The following is a 21,177-nucleotide window of genomic DNA, read 5'->3' as shown; positions in this document are numbered from 1 at the left end:
TCTGAGAGGAATATGTCGATATAGATCGGGGGGTCAGACACATTTGTTGTCAGATTTGCATAGGTTTGATTTCATTTTTGCTTTTGGGATATTATGATTAGCTACATGACAAATTCTTGTAGCTTCGACCATCAATTTCGACAATGGTTTTCTCCAGTTGTGGATCACCGATTGAGGCTTCAGATTTGGGTGAGTTTTAAAGTTGATTTCATTTATATATTGAATTTGATTAGTGTGATAAATAGCGGTGAATGATTGTGGGTTGGATTAATTGAGGTGGATGAATTATGTAGGGTTGATTCATGATGTTTAGTATATGATATAATAGATTGAATGATAAGTTAATTGATTATAGAAATTGATTGAAGATTATTGAATTTGTTGGATGATATGATTAAACCTAAACTAATCAATTGGATGAATTAGGTATGTTGGAATTATGTTGAGTTTACTTGTTAGTAAATGGATTGGTACATAGATCAATGAAAGAGGTGATAATGTTGGCTTAAAACTAATTCAATTAAGGAATTGATATTTGTAAACTACTGAATAAAATGATAATAAAATAATAAGGTTAATGGGTGAATAATCTTATTGGAATTTTTAGAAGTTTTTAGGAATTCTCTGAAAATTTTTCGGAGCTCGTATGACGAGTTTAAGGGGATGAAGTTATAGGCTAAGGGGAAGCCTATGAATATCCCAATTAAAGTGGGAGTTAATAAATTTAATTAACTTATGGTATATGTATCAAAACCAAGATTAATTTTATTTTATTTCCTTCTCCTCTTTTCTTCCTCCCGATCCCTTTCCGCCGCCTCCTCTCTGCTCGATTCCTTTTCTTCCACAACGTCGATGCCACAAGGGAACTGATCGCCGGCGGCTGAGCATCCCTTCTCCTCCACCGATTGCTCGAGTTTGTCAAGCCACACTCGATCTCCCCTCTCCTAGCCGTGGACATGCTGGCAGCAAGCTTTCTTCCGTGCCTTAGATTGCTGGATCGTCGATCCACAATCGGTTGAGCGAGCTCTTTTTCTCCGATCGTTGCCATCATTCGCACCTTTTCTTTTTGTCGTTCGGTTCCGAGATGCAGTAGACAAAGTCGTCGAGGGAGGTGATGCCGTGGGTCATTGGGAGAGCCGTCGAACCCTTCCACCGCTGCCCTCTTCCTTTCTCTCGACTATTTTGCACTCTTTCTACTTTCGATTTCTAGCCGCTGACGCCTTGATTACCAACCAAAGCCGATCCTTCCTCTCCTTCTCCGTTTACCTTCGAGCCGGTGCCCTAGTGTCGTAGCCACCTGGTCGGCTACAAGAAGGTATGAGGTGACCCATATTCTACTTCCTTGTCAAACAATCATTACAACTTGTCATCAGATCGGCACATTCTGGGTTGTAGATTTGTACCTGTGGTGACCCCATGTTATTCTAGATTCGTGCCACCATTGTAAATTATCAATCCCTGAGGTGCTGAGGACTGCTGGATAGATTCACCATCGCCAATAGAGCTGAGAGCTACTAATTTGGGTAATAAACTGAATCTGACAAGATTAAATGTGTTGAGTAATCTATCCCTAGCTGATAGTGTTGGATTTAGTAGGGTTTGTATTGGTTTAGAATATGTGGATAAGTGGTTGATGGTTAGTTTTAGCAGATAGTTCTTGTATTATGATTAAAACTAAAGGATGATTGTCTTAGTCGAGAACCGTTGATTATGGAGATTTGATTTCACTTTTAGTTGTGGATGGATTCAGAATTTAGTTGTAGATTTGGATTCATTAGTAATCATTTATTTGGAGAATTGTTAGAGTGGATAATGTTAACTGAAATTGATTCAGTTGTGGGATAATGTTTTATTAATTGGATTTAGTGGATTAATAGTTGATTGGATGATTTTATTTATTTAGGTGATTTAGATGATTACATGATTGTTAATCAAAAATAATTGAATTGATATTGTGTTTAATTAGGTGGATTTCGACATACGAATTAATGGGTGGAGAGGTGTGATATACAAGTCTGTCATACTCGTAAATCAAATTAACAATGTATAATTCCATTAACCCCTTATCTACATAATCATGTTGTAGTAACGAGCCCAGGATCGAACCTCGAGGAACTAACGGTAGGATGTAATTTTAGGATCGTATTTTATTCCTATTTTTGGGGGTTTTAACATGAAAATGGGGGTTTGAACTTGAATCTAAGTCTAACAAAAGTGAAGCACAGCAATAAAGAAATTAATGTAAAGCAAGAGTGAAACCTAACTAGGTGCCAATGATCAAACTATAACGCATTGTCACCCTACGTCATAATTAAACCATCAATACACTTAAACTAAATATGAAATGACGATACACAATTAAATCTGATCTAAAGCAATATGTAAACCCTAACTTAGAACTTAAACACTAAACAATTAACCAAACATCAAATAAGACTTAAACTAAACTTCAATGAAATTATAACTACTAAACATGATAAGGAAATGCTAAATTGTAGTGATAAGAACATAACAAAAACCAAAATAAATCTGTTCTAATTACAAAAAAAATAATAATAAAAGGAAATAAACCCTAACCAATCCATTCTTAGAACCAATCTATCAAGCTTCACTCTCTTGCCGTCACACAAGAATGTCAAAGTCGAGAACACCCAACTCTGGACCTCAGTGGAGAAGCTCTACAGCGTATCAGCTTGAGGAATACTCAACAATGGCGATGGACCACCTCCGGCGAGCTAGAACACAACCCTAAACCCAATAATGGCTGAAAATCTAGAAATCTTCAAACCTTGACCTCTGAATCTGGAATGGAAGCTACGGATTGCGGATTGTGGTCGGATGAAGCTCAGTAACGCCGGAGGACCACCGCCGAACATTTCTGATGGGAATCGGAGCTCAGATTTGGAGGAACACCTCCAAATCTGATGGAAACAGAGATTTGCCGAGATGAGAATTCCGCTAGAGAGAACACCCTTTGATGGGTCCAGAAGATCGGGATGGACTGCCGTGAAACTTTACAATGAAGTTGAAGCTCGAGAGGTTGATTGGAGAAGGAATCGGGGCCGAAATTCGAAAGAAGTCACGCACCGGGACGAAGCTGCACGCTGTGGAGGATCGACAACCAGAGCTACTGTAGCTTCTGGGTTTAAATCAGATCTGAGATCTGGACGGACGGCTGGGATGATTTTAAGCTAAATCAACGGTAACAGTAGCCTAAAATCTGATCCGAAGGTATTGATCTTGATCTAGGGTCTGGATCTACTTTCCCTTAGGTTGGATCGACCATATATCCACTGGATGGTTCAGATCTGCCCAATATTTGATGAACGGTTTAGATTAATTCGAGATTGATCAATGGCTGTATGAACTCAGATCTGGATCAAAACCTCTGGATCTTCATCTATAGCTGTGATCTCCTCCTCATTAGGTTGGATGGGCTAGATCGTCAATGGATGACTCAGATCTGCTTGATTGTAGATGAACGGTCCAAATAACTCCAAGGTTTGATCGTCTCGTTTAAACTCCTATTCGAGCCCAATTTCGGTTCGAATAGATCCAAATCCAAGATCCTTTGATGCCTACAAAATAAAAATCAAATATTAGCATCAAATAACACAAAAATAAGGTAATTTGCAATTAAGTCCAAGAATACACACAATGCACAAAATGTGATGTAACCATGATTTAAACCTATGAAATCAACATCAACCAATGCATATATGAATCAATATAATACAGTAAAATCATGATTATCAAGGTGACTAATGGTTTGATGAAATATTGGATTTATGGATTCATTATTTAGTTGAATTCATTTGTTGGGTGGTTAGTTTATATCTTGTTTGGATAATCAAAGCATGTTATCCAGAATGGTTACATGGATCCATTAAGGAGTTGGTAATGATGAGTAAAATCTAATTCAATCAATGGATGTGGGTGAATTGGTGTTTAATTGAGGATCATATTCTATTTGTAGTTACCCTAGATAGGTTTAAAGATTTGATTTAGCTATTTAATTTATATGTAATCAACTAAATCTATACGTCATGGATTTGCAGGACTTTGATTTGAGACGAGTGTCTCGACATGGAGATAGTTCAGGACGATTTACATTTAAGACGGGTACCTTTGACTTATCTCTTTTTATATTATCATTATGATATGCGTACTATTTTATAGCTAGTAGTAATGGATGTGTTTAACTACCATTGGTATGTCACTACTTGATACCTATAGCATGCCTTTGTTTGTTATTATCTATTATGCATTTAGACTTATATTCTTTTGTTCTTGCCATGTGCACTTATGATCATATAAGTAGTGACATATATTGTCATACTGTGCACAGGACTAGTTACTAGTCATACCTGACATGTGTACCTAGTTTCATTATACTTAGATTTTTGTTAGATTTCTTTATCTTTTTGGTATATATTATGGAGGAGTCAGGATTTACATGTTGTAGTATCATGCACCATCTTGCATAATTACATCCTGAGCGATTGTCGGCCCATTATTGTTGAGCACATCGCCAGTTACATGATCTGCACACACAACCACTCATGGGTTAGTGGTACATCAGGCAGGGTGTGCGCAGTTTGCTCTATCAGGGCTCTGTTGGTCCGACATGGGTAGCGATGACTGCAGCGTGTAGCAGGCAGGGATCCCTCCCCTTGACCATGATACAGGGAGATGAGAGATTAGGCTCCCCTACTACGTTTGGGGTAGGAGGATAGGTGTACTCTGACAGCATCCTGTCCACTCGGTCACTCAGGAGTAGTGATGGCAGAGTGCACGGTTGTCATAGCCCTACCCACTCGGTCTCACTATCGCGTATGAGATGGCTGACTAGCGTCAGGGGTGACCATGTCATATTTACATCATATGCATGGATTGCATTTATTGTTTGTGGTTGCTGCATTTTGTATGTTGCATTTTTGGTGGGTGTATATGATTGACATGCATACAAGGGACATTTTGTGTCTGGTCTGATGACCCTTATATCCGGATAGGAGGTCCTGGTGAGTACAGTTTCTTCATTATTTCCAATTCACATTTCCTATTATTGTTCGGGAAACTGTACTGCATGATTATCACTGGTAGTTCTATTTTACTATGTATGTTCGCTAGATACCCACTGAGTTGTTGAACTCACTACCCCTTATTTTTCCTGTTGTTTTTAGGTTAGCACATAGATATGTCGTGTCGCTCAGAGTATCCTGTTTACCAATCTGACGTCACATTAAAAGACGGTTTATCTCGTGATGTGCGTAGATATTATGATCATTTATGCATGTTTTAACGCACATTCACGCGCTTTATTTGTATATACTCTTTGCACGATCATCTCTCTTATCGTTTATTCAGTATTTATTACTTTTTTGTCGGAGATCTGCTCTTTGTTCGATTTTTTGTTGATAGGGACAACTTTTGGAGCGAAAATGACGATTGTCGATGCACCCGAGCAAAGCAGAGCACGACCGTGCAACCTCGTACGGTTGTGTGGCCATTCCAGACAGAGAGCAGAGCATGACCGTGCACCCTTACATGACCGTGCACCCTTGCACGGCTGTGTTTCCCTGAGAGAGAGTAGAGCACGACCGTGCAAACTTACACGGTCGTGCCTTACAACCAGCAGCTAAGATCCACACGGCTGTGCAATGCAGCCTGAGCCAAAGCAAGACACGACCGTGCAGATGTGGCACGACCGTGCCACTTTACCCAAAGAGAAGAAGAGCTTGGCCATGCAGATTGTTGGTCTCCACAAGTGTACGAAAATATCGCAAGTAATATAAAAGATTATCGTATCCACAGGGACTGGAATAATTACTAAGAATGTCTCAAAGTGAATTAGCTAGACAACAAATCAATGGATTAACAAAGTCTAAGTGTAACTATGAAAAGTAAACAAAAGAATGAAAGAATATGCAACAAGAATAGAGGCAATGATAAGGGATATTCTATGAGTTTTGGTTTCTTTGTAAGGTTCTTTAATGTAAATGATCTATCAAATCTTATCTCTCAATTGTCCACCGTTTATAGAAAGTTGCCGGTTCTCTCTTGCAATAGACAACCGGCCTAGGACTGAAATACATCTAAATGCGATCGATTAGGAATGAACCCTATGTTGTCCTTACACGGGCTTACACCTTTCACGTGCTTCCCTCGAAAAATCTGTTGGTGCAACCTTAGGTCAAGGTTGACCTGGTTAACCCGACTCGAGTTGACCTGACTCGAGTTGTATTTTGATGTTTGACGAAAATAGAAGAGTTGTATTTTGATGGAAGATTGTTAGTGCAACCTTGGTCAAGGTTGACCTGGTTGACCCGAGGTGAGTTGACCTGACTCGGAAAAGTCCAAGAAGGGAGCTTGGCACGGGAAAAGACCAAGCAGGGAGCTTGGCATGGGAAAAGTCCAAGTAGGGAGTTTGGCATGGTGAAAAGTCCAAGCAGAGAGTTTGGCACGGAAAAAGTCCAAGTATGGAGACTTGGCACGGAGAAGTCCAAGTATGGAAACTTGGCATGGGAAGTCGGAGAGGGCTCGGTAGCTCGTTCTCCGGACTGAGGTCAGAGAGGGCTCGGGAGCTCGTTCTCTGGACCGGATGGAAGTCGGAGAGGGCTCGGTAGCTCGTTCTCTGGACTGAGGTCAGAGAGGGCTCGGGAGCTCGTTCTCTGGACCGCATGGGAAGTCGGAGAGGGCTCGGTAGCTCGTTCTCCGGACTGAGGTCAGAGAGGGCTCGGGAGCTCGTTCTCTGGACCGGATGGAAGTCGGAGAGGGCTCGGTAGCTCGTTCTCCGGACTAAGGTCAGAGAGGGCTCGGGAGCTCATTCTCTGGACCGGATGGAAGTCGGAGAGGGCTCGGTAGCTCGTTCTCCGAACTGTGGTCAGAGAGGGCTCGGTAGCTCGTTCTCTGGACCGGATGTGGAAAGTCCTGGTGAGTGAAGCCAGGCAGAAAAGAAAGTCCTGGTGAGTGAAGCCAGGCAGTGGGAAAGTTCTGGTGAGTGAAGCCAGGCAGTTGGAAAGTCCTGGTGAGTGAAGCCAGGTAGACGGAAAGTCCTGGTGAGTGAAGTCGGGCAGTTGGAAAGTCCTGGTGAGTGAAGTCGGGCAGTTGGAAAGTCCTGGTAAGTGAAGCCGGGTAAATTGGAAATCCTGGTGAGTGAAGCCAGGTGAAAACCCTAGTGAGTGAAGCTAGGTAAAAGTCCTGGTGAGTGAAGCCAGGCAAGGGAAAATCCAGATGGATCAAGGGTGATCGGACATCTGGTGTTGAGAAGGTCAAGTAGGTCAAGGGAGTAAGAGAGAAGTCCAAGTGGGTCAAAGGGATTGACCGGACACTTGGTGAGGAGTCTTAGCAGGTCAAGGGAGTGACGGGATGCTAAGCATGATATACCAACTAGTCAAGGTTGACTGGATGTTGGTGTGGGAGACTTGGGACTTGGTTTGGGCAAAAACCAAGCTCTGGATCGATCAGTGGATCGATCCGATCTGCTATCGATTGGTGCGGTGACCGATCGATAACGATCGATGGCTTCGAGGCTCTTCGATCGGTGCAGGCCGATCGAGACGAGCCAACTCTCGAGAGTTGGCGATCGGGGACCGATCGGCCTAGCTGATCGGTCCACTGCATCGAGCACGATCGATGGCTCTGTGAAGATAGGGCTGATCGGTCCGGGACCGATCGACTAGAGCCTGATCGGTCCCATGACCGATCGAGAGGGACCGATCGAGGTGGAGCTGATCGGTCAGTCTAGCCATTGCGACACAACGCTAGTTCTGTGTCTTCTTCTTGCAGTTATAAAAGGAGATCGAGCCTCGCTTCTTCTTCTTCTTCCTCACTCTTGCGATTTGAGCTCGTCTTCTTGAAGCTTCGCGTGAGCTTCGTCTGGTTTTCTAGCTGAGCTTGCATCACGGACTCCGACGAGAAGGCAAGCAAGTGTGTTTACAATTTCTATTGTTCTTGTTTGTTTCCTCTATTCTTGTACTCCTATTCTTGCTGGTGCAAGAAAGATTGTGGCGAGGTTTCTCCACCCAGAAGGAGTATATATATTAGCCGGTTCTCCGGGGACTCATCCACCGACGGATTGATAGGCTTCGTCCACCTTACGGACACGCCGAGGAGTAGGAGTTTCATCTCCGAACCTCGTTACATCGACGCGTATTGAGGTTTGATTTCTTGTCTTCGTTTCTTGTTTTTATTTCCGCTGCGCTAACCCTAATCGTAGGAAGAAACGAAACGATTTGGGGTCGGCTATTCACACCCCCCCTCTCTAGCCGCGATCATCGATCCTAACAAGTGGTATCAGAGCGAGGTCGCTCTTCGCCGGATTAACACCCGAGGGAGCACAAGCTAGAGATGGATCAACTCGGAGAAGACATCACCATTCCACCCTTCTACGATCGCGACGACTTCGCGTATTGGAAGGTAAGGATGAAGTATTTCTTTATGACTAACATTGAAAATTGGAGTTGTGTACAATTAGGTTTCACTCTTCCGATGGATAAAGAAGGAAAACCTCTTGAGAAGAAGAAGTGGATGAAGGAGCAAATCCACCAATCCACAATCAACGACGAGGTAATGAAAATATTTGAATTCTCATTACCTAACGATATATTGTGTAGGATAGGTGGATACAACAATGCCAAGGAGTTGTGGAATAACTTGGCCAAGTTCCATGAGGAGAGCTCCACTTCAAGCCATGAAGAGGAGTCAAGTGAGCTAAGTAGCTCACACCATGGAGGAGAGGAATTAGAAGTTGAGGGTTACTCAACATCTAAGGAAGAAGAGGAGGAGAGCACTTCTTCAAGATTGGAGCAAGAAGAAGCATCTACCTCCGGAAAGGATGAAGGAGAGAGTCTACATTCATCCTCAACCCTAGGTAACTCAAGCACTTTAATTTCAAGCAAATTACACATAATGTGTTTTGAGTGTAGGGAGCTTGGGCACTACAAGAGTAAGTGTCCAAAGAGGATTAGAAAGTCTCCACCGGCGCCAAAGGTCAAGGAAGCCGAGTCCCGACACGCAAGGGCAAGGAGCACGTGATGTGCTTCCAATGCAAGCGAAGGGGACATTATCGGAGCCAATGTCCGAGGGGGAGGCAACCTCACAAGGACAAGAGATCGAGCACATGTATAGAGGGAGCTAGGGCAAACCCTAAGGTAATCTCTAAGGCACATTCTTGCAATTCTAGTAGGATGCATGCTAGTAGCCTTATTGCTATTATCAAGAATGATAAGCATGTTAATTATAGAAATCGATACACATGCTTAGGTGTCAAGCATGTGAGCCTAGATAAGGATAACACTAGGAAAGCCAACTCTAGGATCAACTCATCTAAGGTTAAGGAGAACCTAGGTAGAAATCCCAAATCAACTAGACACATGCCTAGGAATACCTCAAAGAAAAATGAAAAATTAAAAATTGAGGTATTAGAGAAGGAGAATCAAGTCTTGAGGTCAAGACTTGATACTTTGGAAAAGGTTCTTAAGAACTTGGAGAAGTCATCTCTAGGGTTTAAGGGTCAAAAACCAATGTCCAAGGACAAGAAAGGTTTGGGTCACAAACCTAAGTCCCAAGTGGTCAAGCCCACTTATCACAATGTTCCATTCGATTATGGAACAAAATCTAGGGCTAGGAAGACCATCACCAAGGTTACAAGGGGAGTCACCCCTAGAGTTGATCTCGATGAGTCCCAAATGACCAAGGCTTCAAATTCTAGGAGGGTCATTAGGAGGGTTGCTAGGGAAGTCATCCCTAGTGAATACTTAGTGAACCCAATGAGCTCAAATATGTATTGAGTTCCTAAGAGCGTGATTTCATCACGCTAGATGAGTTAGGGTGTGCCAACCTTACTTGAATAGGTAGTTAATCTAATCATGGCAAAAGGTGGCACTTTAGGAATTTTCAAGGTGCAATCAAGCCTTGAAAATGAATTTGAAAATTATTCCTAAGGTGATTAGGATGTGCCAATCACATTTGAGGAGTTCTCTTAGGTCAATTAAATTGGCACATAGTGATCTAAACATCCTTGGTATGTGATTTTAGGTCTATTACACTTAGGAATATAGAATTTATGGCAAAATGATCTAAATTATCAAAAATGGCAACTAAGGCTAGAATTAGGTATTTTCTATACCTTTACATGTTATTTTCCATATATTGTTTGCCATATGCCATGTCATGACATCATATTTATTTTATGATCATTTAAAATGTCATGATAATGCTTAGGTTAGTTTAAATGTCATGCTTTATTTAAGTCTCACACTTTATGCCATGACATCATGACATTGGCACATGTTTCCATTTATGATACAATTATATGTCATGTCATCATCTTGTGCATTAATGATCAATGAAATTGATTTAAGGATAAGAAACACAATTTGATGTGGAGATCAAATTGTTGTTTAGAAAAATACATGAGAACTTAGATTAAGCTAACCTAAACTCATATCTCACATCAAAATTGACTTGAATGTGTTTGATACACCTTAGATGTGTGTGAGATATTAGGATGATGAGTTAGGATCAAGGTGCATAGTTCTTGTACCTAGATGAGCCTAATTCGAAGATGGGGATCATAGGGAAAGCTTATGTACAAGTCATGTACATTTAGCCCAAAGATTGTGGTCCTAAATTAAATGTTTTAAAATCATTTCAAAATTGATTTGAAAAATCTTGATGAAGCTTTTCTAGTGATAGCATTCATCATTGAGCAAAATGATACAAAGTTGAGTTTAACTTTGATCTATTTCAAAGACTTTTGAACTTCGTATCAAGATTGAAAAATGGAAGTTATTTTCATAGAAAACTATTTTTCCATGATAGTATATGTTATGAGGAATGTATCCTCAAAATTTTATAATTTTTGAAATTTTCTATGATTTTCTAGAGGTTTCTGAATTTCGGGAGAAGAAAAATTCAGAAATCAAAGGTCGTGGACCGATCAGGAGGTTCCCTGATCGGTCCAGGTCTGTGTGGATCGGTCACTAGACCGATCCAGAGGAAGCCTGATCGGTCCGGTGACCGATCAGGGCGTGCCAACTTGCTGAATTTCGACTGTTTGTCTGAAATTGCAGTTGTGGAAGTGGTGTTTTGGTTTTCTAAAGGTTTGGAACTCTCCAAGACATTGTTGGTGCAATGATCAAGGGGGAGTTGATCTTTAGGGGGAGTTTTACCTATTAGTCAAGGGGAGTTGACTTTTAGGGGAAGTTTTTACTCCTAAAGACTTGAGTGATATGGGATTATCACTAAGTTAATTGTTGACCTTAGTATCAAGGGGGAAATTAAGAGTTTCAATGAAAGGTATGAGACTTTCATTAGGAAGAAACTCTTGACCTTGATTCACTCTTTTTGATGTGTGTCAAAAAGGGGGAGAGTGTAGATTTGGGGAGAATGTTCAAGGAAGAACATTAGAAAACCTAAGTTAGGTTATGGTTTTGTCAAACATCAAAAAGGGGGAGATTGTTGGTGCAACCTTAGGTCAAGGTTGACCTGGTTGACCCGACTCGAGTTGACCTGACTCGAGTTGTATTTTGATGTTTGACGAAAATAGAAGAGTTGTATTTTGATGGAAGATTGTTAGTGCAACCTTGGTCAAGGTTGACCTGGTTGACCCGAGGTGAGTTGACCTGACTCAGAAAAGTCCAAGCAGGGAGCTTGGCACGGGAAAAGACCAAGCAGAGAGCTTGGCATGGGAAAAGTCCAAGAAGGGAGTTTGGCATGGTGAAAAGTCCAAGCAGGGAGCTTGGCACGGAAAAAGTCCAAGTATGGAGACTTGGCACGGAGAAGTCCAAGTATGGAAACTTGGTATGGGAAGTCGGAGAGGGCTCGGTAGCTTGTTCTCCGGACTGAGGTCAGAGAGGGCTCGGGAGCTCGTTCTTTGGACCGGATGGAAGTCGGAGAGGGCTCGGTAGCTCGTTCTCCGGACTGAGGTCAGAGAGGGCTCGGGAGCTCGTTCTCTGGACCGCATGGGAAGTCGGAGAGGGCTCGGTAGCTCGTTCTCCGGACTAAGGTCAGAGAGGGCTCGGGAGCTCGTTCTCTGGACCGGATGGAAGTCGGAGAGGGCTCGGGAGCTCGTTCTTTGGACCGGATGGAAGTCGAAGAGGGCTCGGTAGCTCGTTCTCCGGACTGAGGTCAAAGAGGGCTCGGGAGCTCGTTCTCTGGACCGGATGGAAGTCGGAGAGGGCTCGGTAGCTCGTTCTCCAGACTGAGGTCAGAGAGGGCTCGGGAGCTCGTTCTCTGGACTGGATGGAAGTCGGAGAGGGCTCGGTAGCTCGTTCTCCGAACTGTGGTCAGAGAGGGCTCGGTAGCTCGTTCTCTGGACCGGATGTGGAAAGTCCTGGTGAGTGAAGTCATGCAGACAGGAAAGTCCTGGTGAGTGAAGCCAGGCAGTGGAAAAGTCCTGGTGAGTGAAGCCAGGCAGTTGGAAAGTCCTGGTGAGTGAAGCCAGGCAGACGGAAAGTCCTGGTGAGTGAAGTCGGGCAGTTGGAAAGTCCTGGTGAGTGAAGCCGGGTAAATTGGAAATCCTGCTGAGTGAAGCCAGGTGAAAACCCTAGTGAGTGAAGCTAGGTAAAAGTCCTGGTGAGTGAAGCCAAGCAAGGGAAAATCCAGATGGATCAAGGGTGATCGGACATCTGGTGTTGAGAAGGTCAAGTAGGTCAAGGGAGTGACCGGATACTTGACACAAAGAGAGAAGTCCAAGTGGGTCAAAGGGATTGACCGGACACTTGGTGAGGAGTCTTAGCAGGTCAAGGGAGTGACGGGATGCTAAGCATGATATACCAACTAGTCAAGGTTGACTAGATGTTGGTGTGGGAGACTTGGGACTTGGTTTGGGCAAAAACCAAGCTCTGGATCGATCAGTGGATCGATCCAGCGATACGCTGGCTATCTGATTGGTCTGGTGACCGATCAGATAACGATCAGTGGCTTACTGAGGCTCTTCTGATCGGTCTGGAGACCGATCAGAGACGAGCCAACTCTCACAGAGAGTTGGCTGATCGGTCTGGGGACCGATCAGCCTAGAGCCTGATCGGTCCACAGACCGATCAGAGCACGATCAGTGGCTCTGTGAAGATAGGGCTGATCGGTCTGGGGACCGATCAGACTAGAGCCTGATCGGTCCCATGACCGATCAGAGAGGCTCTGGACCGATCAGGGTGGAGCCTGATCGGTCCAGGTCCTAGCCATTGCGACACAACGGCTAGTTCCTGTGTCTTCTTCTTCGCAGGTTATAAAAGGAGATCGAGCCTCTGCTTCTACTTCTTCTTCTTCCTCACTACTGCGATTTGAGCTTTGCTGAGCTCCTCTTCGCTGAAGCTTCGCGTGAGCTTCGTGCTGGTTTTCTAGCTGCAGGAGCCGTGAAGCTGCTGCTTCATCAACGGACTCCGACGAGAAGGCAAGCAAGTGTGTTTACAATTTCTATTGTTCTTGTTTGTTTCCTCTATTCTTGTACTCCTATTCTTGCTGGTGCAAGAAAGATTGTGGCGAGGTTTCTCCACCCAGAAGGAGTATATATATTAGCCGGTTCTCCGGGGACTCATCCACCGACGGATTGATAGGCTTCGTCCACCTTACGGACACGCCGAGGAGTAGGAGTTTCATCTCCGAACCTCGTTACATCGACGCGTATTGAGGTTTGATTTCTTGTCTTCGTTTCTTGTTTTTATTTCCGCTGCGCTAACCCTAATCGTAGGAAGAAACGAAACGATTTGGGGTCGGCTATTCACACCCCCCCTCTCTAGCCGCGATCATCGATCCTAACAAAATCAACATAGAAATCACTACTTCTCAACATCATTAAGATATAAGGATTAATGCATACAATCTATCATACTCTCTTGAAATACCTAATTTTCCTTTCAAGATCCTCCCTCAAACATCCTTACACGGGCATGTTCCTGTCACGGAGATCCCTCGGAAAATCTAATGAGGAATTACCTCTACAAGATCCACAAGATATCCAAACATTTAATCAAGCATGGTAATTAGGCACAATCACAACATTCCACACAAGATCAAATAGATACAAAATAGGACAAAATCATAGAAATGAGGAATTGGCATATCCACAAGAGTTTTACATCAAGAATTCCTTACAAATACTCCCTCCATCCTAGAACAAGATATCTACTCCATAAATTGAAGAAAGAATCTGAAAGAAACCAAGATTACAAGCATTTCAAATCCCTCAAATCCAAGAAAGGAGAGAAAGAAAACTTATCTACGAAGAAGAATGGTCTTCAGATCTAATCCTTCGATCTTGGAGTCGAATCGGTAAAGATCTTCCCTTAGCTCGCCCAGAAATCCACCCAAGAATGGAAGGAATCACCCAAATATTCCTTTCTCCCAAAGGGGAGAAGATCCCCTTTCAAATCTTGAAGGAGGCCTTATATAGAAGAGGGGTTTGGGCACCACATGGCTCCGAGGCACGGCCGTGTGAGGTTCACACAGCCTGCTCCACTCCCTTCTCTGCTAGTCTCACACGGTCGTGTGAGGTACACGGCCGTGGCTTGCCTCTATCAACACTCCCCTTGCACGACCGTGTAGATCCACACGGCCTGCACTGCCTTCGCCTCTGGAAACCTGGCACGGTTGTGTGGTGCACACGACCAACACTCTCCTGCTCTTTGGAAACCTCACACGACCGTGTAGCGCACACGACCAAGGCTTCTCCTGTCTCTGGAAAACTGACATAACTGTGTGGTGTACACGACCCAGGCTTCCTTAGGCTTCAAAACTTGGCAAGGCCGTGTGAGGTTCACACGACCATGCCATCTTCCTTCTCTAGTGCAACTACATGGCCTCTCATCCTTACACGGCCTGGGCAACCCCCCATGGCAGGGCCTTGTAGGGTTCAAGTGTCAGTGCTTCCTCCATCGCTTTGCTTGCAGATTTGGTGTAAGATACCCTAAAATTAAAATAATAAATATTATTGGACCAAAAATCTTATTGGATTTTTTTAAAAAATTTTTAAAATTTTTTCGGGATTTAAACGGGGTTAGTATGACTCATTTTGAGGGGATGAATTCGGGGTACAACGGAGCCTGTATGGGATACCCATTTAAATGGGAGTTGATTTAGGATTTATCTTAAGGTTTAATTAACTTAAACCTAGGTTTTATTTTCAAATTTCTCGAATTCCTTCTCATTTTCCCCCGATCCTTTCGTTTCCTTCCCTCACGTCTCTGCTCGATGTCGCCGACGCCGATCTCTCCCGACCATGCCATGCCGCCCGACGCCGCTGAGCGCCGCCCATCACCGATGTAGCCCTAGCAGCGTTCTTCTCCCTAGATCGTTGCCCTAGTGCGAGCATATCTTTGGCCAGAAGCGGGAGAATTCGAGCCCTAGCTCTGATTTTTCGCTGGCGACCACCGAGCTTGATACCGATAGCGGTGAGGTCGATCTCTCTGTTTCACATTTAATTCATGCCCTAATATTGCTCACCTGCCATACCTCATGATCTTGATCTTGTCCTGTGCGATGCTCGGCTCAACGACATCATTATCGATCGGTGATCTAGGGCACCCGATCGGATAGGGGTCTTGGAGAGAAGGATGATCACCAGAACATTGTTCTTTGCGGATTTGAGGAGGAGTGCCTACATCTTCTATTCCACCAGTGACACAGGTTGTTGCCTAGCTGCCAGAAGTGGGTTCTCCATATGAATTAGATCTATTGGTACTAAATTGGGGTAGGGTATGATTCATATCAGATTTGTAGCGATCCGATTTCTATTTTTGAAAGATTGTGAGTAGTTACTTGACAGGTTGATGTAGTTTTGATCATCCTTTCCAGTAGCAGGATCCTGTTTTGGCAGTGAAGTCCTTCGGCTATGTTTCACCAGCTGCCACTTTGGAGTTGGGTAAGTGGTTTGATGTTTAGATGTGATTAGGGTTTGTATTGGGTTGGACTTTGTGGATATGGTGATTGGTTGATATGGATTGTTATGTGATCATTCATTGGATCATTGGATTGATTGTTGGTTGGGTTATCAGATGTGGTGGTTTGGTTAGTTATTGATGATGATGTTAGGTTGTTGTGGATTTATGATAGAGATTTGATTTTGTGATAGGTTATTGTGGGTTGATATCATTATGAGATGAATTGATATTAGAGAGATGGATTTGTTATTGGATTAAAGGATGTGTTAATTTGGGGGATTAGTCAGAGATCAGATTTGATTGGAGTGAACCTATTGGGTTAGGGATGTTATTTATCTATTTAATTCATATGAATTTAGCTAAATAAAATATAAACATATTGATTGCTGCAGGACTTGGATTCAGGACAAGTGTCTCGATGCTGGATTACTTGGCATGATCTACATTTTAAGGCGGGTATTTCTTCCTTTGCCTCTATGTAGATTTTCTTTGAGCTTGGTGCATGGTTGTTATTTGACGGATTATGTTACTTTACCTTATATCGTGTTTGGTTGTTGTTTTTCCTGCTTGTTACTTTTGCTTGAGCTTAGAGATGATCTATTTAATTCATATCTATTCTCAACTCTTGATATCTACTCTGTTGTGATTACACGTGTAGAGTATGTCTTGTAGGGATTGTCGGGTTGTTGGAATTACCATGCTGATTGTGCATATGTTGTGGATTGTACATAGGTGGGTATGTGTTATAGGAGTCATCATGTTGACCGTACATTTGCATGTTGTATGTACACACATATTTGGTATGTACTTTTGAAGGAGTTGTGCGATTGTATGTTTGAGGTATATACACATGTCTGTTGTGTTTTTACTGGAGGTTTCATGTTGATTATACAGGTGTAGTTGTATACATGTGTTTGGTGGGATATGCGGAGATATCATTGCGATTATATTCATCTTGTAGGGTACTCATGTGGTTTGGAGATTGCATGGATGATGATGGTGTTCGTATCATGATTATATATATATATATATCATGTTCATCATTCATTGCATACTGACGATTATCGTCTCCTTTGTGGTTGAGGGTTGTCAGTCTTTTATAGTTGTCCATTCGGACACTATTGGAGAGAGGTAGCTTGGAGCTAGTTCTATCGTGCTTACTCAGCCGCTCAGTGTTCTGTCAGCTTTGACCACTCTGGAGTAGTGAGTCTTGAGGGTACAGTAGTCAGAGGGCTAGAGATATGAGTGGTTAGAGACCCTTAGCTATGTAGTTAGATAACTACTTAGCTGACCGTCAGCTTCGGCCGCCTATAGCGGTGCATGTACTGGAGGCTAGTACGGTTTGTCAAGGACCCAAGCCTCTCGGCCATACAGGGGTCGTGGTGTCTAGAGAGGTGGCGGGGGTGACCATGGAGCATGCATACGCATTTTGCATATGATGCGCGGTGCATCTTTGGAGATATATTTGCATACATGCCTAGTAGATACTAGATGCATGTGATTGTGGTTGTTGCACTTGTTTGAGATATCCTTGTTGCATATGTTTGTCATGCTGCATACATGTCATTTATTTTACATGTATATGCAGTTGTATTTATATTGCACAGGTGTCATAAGTGGGTTTGTTGTAGATCTGGTGAGTTTACTGATCATTGTACCATGTGTCGTCTCCAGATTGGGTATGTGATTATCATCTTGTCAGTTGTGGTATGTGCAGTTTTGTATGTCAGTTATAAGCATTATATCATGTGAGATAGACTAGTACTGGTAGTTGTGTTTATTGGATATGTTAGTATGATCATGTTCTTTATTCTCTGCTGAGACTGTATACTTTTGATCTCCATGTTTATTTATAGACCATGCACTATCCTGTCTATTACCCGCTGAGTTACCTATACTCACCATCGCATTTGTACCTTTATGTTTTCAGGTAACAGGTAGGTGGTTGGTGTGTCGCTTGGAGTATCCTGTCTGCCGGGTCCTACGTCACATCCGAAGACTGTTTCGGGTTTTATATATGCTTTATTTGTATTTGGTATTTGTTGTATATGGTGTGTTGTTGTATTTGTTGTTGTGGTTGTTGTATGGTTGTTGTATAAAGCCTAGCTGGCTAGCAGTGTGTTGATTGTGTTGTATTGGGCTTTCCGTTATCGTTTTTTCGCTGTGTTTTTAGTACAGCCGTGTGGGCTGCTTTGTATATAACTGTGTGGTTGTGATTGTTTCATTCCAGCCGAGTGGACTGTGATTATAACTGCGTGGTTGTGTACATATTCCAGCCGTATGTGGTTGATGTATATTTTGTATGTATTTATGTTTCAAATTGTCATCGGTACAGGGGAGGTGTTGCCGAAATTTTTCGGTAGGGACTCCTTTGGGGGCGTGACATTTGGCCTTGAACACGCATCTTTCACCAGATTCGACTCCTGCGTACAAAAATGCACAAAAGCAGATCTCCGAACAAAGAGAGTAAATATGCTAAAAATGAAAGCTGAAAGTGCGAAAATGCATAGATCAAACATGCTCAAAGTATGTGAATGTGCGTCAAAACATGCTAATAAGTGTATACAATCTATGCACATCACGGATCTCGCAGGGCCGTGGCACGGGCCGTGCGACGCCCGTGCCCTAGCCTATATAAAGGCTTTTAACTCTTCTCCTGAGGGGGGGGGGGGGGGGGGGGGGCGAGCCGTCAGAAGAGATTTACCTTGGTGTTGTTCCACGCTATCCCGGACTTTCGTTCAATGATCCGAGATCACCTTCATCATCACATCAACTCCAGAAGCAAAGGATTGGATTCGAAGATCACTCGACGTTATTGGATAAACATCTTTTCTCTTTCTCTCTTCTTGTTTGAGGATTATATGCTTACTTATATTATGTCTTTGGATTTTTCTCCTGCGTCTATGGAGTAGATCCCTTGTTCTAGGATCAGGGAGTAGTTGTTGATAGGGTTTGATGTAAGACTCATTTTTATGCCTTTACTTATTGGATGATTTCGCTTGCCTTGTTTCTATTTGATATGCATGAGACTTATTGCTGAGATTACCTTGTCAGATTAGTTGACTGTGTAGGAATTGCTAATTTCGTAAAGAGAGGATCTTAAATCGTATACCCGAGGGGTCCTAGTGACAGGGGTAACTCATTCACAGAAATCTAGGATACCCCCTTAAAAGGAGAGGCAACTTCTCCACAAGGAAGTAAGAGACCAAACCAAACCCCTATCTCTATCCTTAATGATACTGATTAGATTTGTATTCTTGTGATCTACCGAGGCGCCCTAGTGGCAGGGGTTAACCGTAACAGGATTTCACAGGGATTTTCTTTGTTTAGTGCTTAAGGATAGTAGCTTTAACTTTCGGCGAATGCATGTTGATTGACAATGAGGAAAAGATAGAGAATGATACATCAGGTTCCACCACAACGAAATCGAACTCCTAGAACTCTTCCCAAGCCAAGTTAACCTTTCTCTCTTTTGCTAGTTCTCACATCTACTCCCCATTTCCTTTCTTCTTAGGAAATAGATAACTTATAACCATCGGTAGTTTAGCTAATTCTACATGAACAATCACTAGTGCTTATAACCAGTTCTCGTGGGATCGATAATCTTTTATTACTGACAACGTATCCGTGCACTTGTGGAAGCGTAACAAGTTTTTGGCGCCATTACCGGGGACTACGCCTATAACATTAGTGAAAATCGTATTAGATTAGACTTGACTTTGTTTTTCTTTATTTCACTTTACTTTCTACATTTTTATTAAAACGCTAAAAAAACATAAAAAAAAAGGGAAAAAAAATTAATTCTTTATTTTACACTTAGATTATTCAATATCTTGTTCTCGCATGCGAAGAGCTAATCTTTCAGGAGAACTTCTGTCGTTCGATCCAGAAATTGATAGAACTTTCCTGAGGAGAAGAAACTTACAGAAACTCCAAGCAGAACAAGAAACTTCCGAAATGGCTGACAAACTTTTGAAGGATTACGTAGCACCTTATACACGAGGGCTTCGGTCTAGCATCACTCGACCACCAATTGAATCCAACAATTTTGAAATCAAGCCTGCAGTAATCCACATGGTCTAGCAAAATCAATTTCGAGGAGGACCGCACGGTGATCCAAATCATCACTTGGAGCTTTTCTATGAGATCTGCAGTACTATGAAAGTAAATGGGGTCCCTCCAGAAACAGTAAGGTTACTTCTTTTTGGATTTCCCCTGAAAGACAGAGCCAAGTAGTGGCTTAATTCTCTACCAGCAAATGGCATAACATCTTGGGATCAGTGTGAGCAGAAATTTTTGGACAAATTTTACCCGTCGAGTAAAACTGCACACATGAGGAATTAAATTGCAAGCTTCAAATAGATATACTCAGAATCGCTATTCGAAGCATGCGACGGATTCAAGAGTATACTGAGATAGTGCCCCCATCATGGCCTCGAGAAGTGGTTGGTGCTACACACGTTCTATAATGGAATCAACTATCACACGAAGGTGTCCCTCGATTCTGCAGCAGGAGGGGTGTTAATGAACAAGAGCCTTGATGAAGCTGAAGAGATCATAGAAAATGTGGCACAAAACCACCATCAGTGGGCAACTGAAAGATCTGGAGGTTCTTTCTCTTGGAATCCAATAAGGGCATCAGGAAAATTCGACATAGATGTAGTCACGCTCATGTCTGCAAAGCCGGATGCTCTGACCAAGAAGCTTGAGATCATGGGGAACAACATAGCCAATGCAATAGTGTGTGTTTGCAAAACTTGCGAAAGTTCGGATCATGCTCAAGATACTTGCCCCCTAGGACTAATCCAAGCATAAATAAAGCAACTTGAGCAATGCGATGCGATAGTCAGTTATAACCAAAAGTAAAATAATCCCTACTCCAACACATACAACCCTGGGTGGAGGAACCACCCAAATTTTTCTTACCGGGGCAATCAAGATCAAGGACCAGCAAAACAAAGTTACCAACCTGGGCAACAAAGCTACCCACCAGGACAACAGACTTATCAACAACAGCAACCTTCACAACTGTCCATAATCGAAAAGATGCTTCAAGAAGCTCTCTTGGAGCAAAAAGAGATGAAGAACAAAATCAAGCAATTGAATCAAAGATTAGAATATTCTGAAAAGCATCAAAAGATGCAAGACAGCCAAATCGCCCAGATAGCCCAGTCCTTTTCAAGAGCATCGGGAGCATTTCTTAGAAAGCCCGACATAAACCTGGTAGAACATTGCAACTGCATTGAGCTGAGGAGAGAACGGACTTTGGGATACCCCCAAATGACTGCTCAGAAAG

The 21,177-nt window shown here is 42.8% G+C and overlaps 1 pseudogene; it reads right to left on the bottom strand.

Moving 5' to 3' along the window:
• Positions 1-20,245: 20,245 nt before the first annotated feature.
• On the bottom strand, positions 20,246-20,317 carry LOC122025972 (annotated as a pseudogene).
• Positions 20,318-21,177: the final 860 nt, after the last annotated feature.

Source organism: Zingiber officinale, chromosome 9B, assembly GCF_018446385.1.
Source record: "Zingiber officinale cultivar Zhangliang chromosome 9B, Zo_v1.1, whole genome shotgun sequence".
Lineage (NCBI taxonomy): Eukaryota > Viridiplantae > Streptophyta > Magnoliopsida > Zingiberales > Zingiberaceae > Zingiber > Zingiber officinale.
The sequence above is the reverse complement of the archived record's forward strand: the minus strand, read 5'-3'. Positions and strand labels throughout refer to the sequence as shown.